Raw genomic sequence first — 1,502 nt, 5'->3', positions numbered from 1 at the left:
TTGGTTTTTCGAGACAGGGTTTCTCTGTGGCTTTGGAGCCTGTCCTGGAACTCGCTCTCACTGCTCGGTTCTTTGAGGCACTGGTGAGGTAGCCAGTAAAGGCACTTGCCTCTAAGCCTGAGAACCTGAGTTTGAACCCAGAACCCACACGGTAGAGAACATAGCTTCTGTGAGTAGCCCTCTAACCCCGTGAATGCATGGGCCATGTACACACCCACAGACATGCTCAACAGATGAGGGAAGATTTAGTTCCTTTGGCAGAAGAAAGCAGCACCCAAGGAGGCGGACTGCCCCGCCTGGGGAAGGTGAGGGATCAGATGGTTCATAAGACTGAGGCATCTTTGAGAAGATGGCAAAGAGGCCAGTGACAGGAGCTCTGGATGCCTCAAAGCCCGACTCACAGGGTACCCTGAGACTGCTTAAACAAATGGCTCTCAGCAGTCAGCTTGTGCTCCAAAGCCTGGGCTCCACGCAGCGGGGTTTGCCTGAGCTCCTCAGGCCCTCACACCTGGACTATCTGGTCACCGAGGCCAACAGAAAGGCCTGCTAAGGTTTGGCCATGATTCAGAACTGTGTGAATATGTCCTCCGTCTGTAGGCCAAGCACAGGCCCCTCACGGAGGGGACCCAACCCTGCTACCCAGCAGGTCAGGCAGGAGTGTGAGGTTGTCCAGGAACAAGTCCTGGAGGGTGCCTGCCTCTGCCTTCTGACCATGGCTTTGTCCTGTTTCAGCCCAACTACAAGCCCTTCCATCAGCTGTGAAGCCGGTCTCTGAAAGAGCAGACATGACCTCAGCTCTGCACACCTGGATCCTGCTCCCCATCCCACACACCCCACAGCTTCCTCTCTTCTCAGGTTCCCAAACTGTTCACACTCACTCAGAACCTAGTCTCATTTGTCACAAATGGGGCATCTCTCCCGGGACTCCAGAGCCTATGCCTACAAAAAGCCTACCAGCACCTTGGTCAGCCTCTCCTTCAAAAGCCCAGGCAGACACTCACCTAGCCTTGACTTCTCTTTGCTAGCCTTGGCTTCTTTGCTAGCCTTGGCTTCTTCTCTTTACCTCCTCTGTAAACTCCATCTCATGCCCTAAGAGATAGGCACATTTTGAAATTGCAGTCCATACATGGCATCTTCCTCCAGCCCCTTTCCAGAGCCCCACTTTGGTACTACTACCCCAGTATCATCTGAAGCCCCCCACTCCTACTTTCCCAGGGTGTTTATATCAAACAGCCAGGAACTAGGAATAGAAACCTCCCCGTTCTGCAGATGAGAAGCCTGAGGCTCAGGCCTGTGAACACAGGCAGTAGTAGGGCAGCTCAGAGTACAAGGCCTGTGCTCTGAACCCTGGGTCTCTAGCCAGGCGAGTGAACGTCCAGTATAAAGACAGCAGGCCTGGGGGGAGGAGGAAGGGGCTGGAGAGATGGCTCAGTGGTTAAGAGCATTGCCTGCTCTTCCAAAGGTCCTGAGTTCAATTCCCAGCAACCACATGGTGGCTCACA

Source organism: Microtus ochrogaster, chromosome 2 (assembly GCF_000317375.1).
Source record: "Microtus ochrogaster isolate Prairie Vole_2 chromosome 2, MicOch1.0, whole genome shotgun sequence".
Lineage (NCBI taxonomy): Eukaryota > Metazoa > Chordata > Mammalia > Rodentia > Cricetidae > Microtus > Microtus ochrogaster.
The sequence above is the reverse complement of the archived record's forward strand: the minus strand, read 5'-3'. Positions refer to the sequence as shown.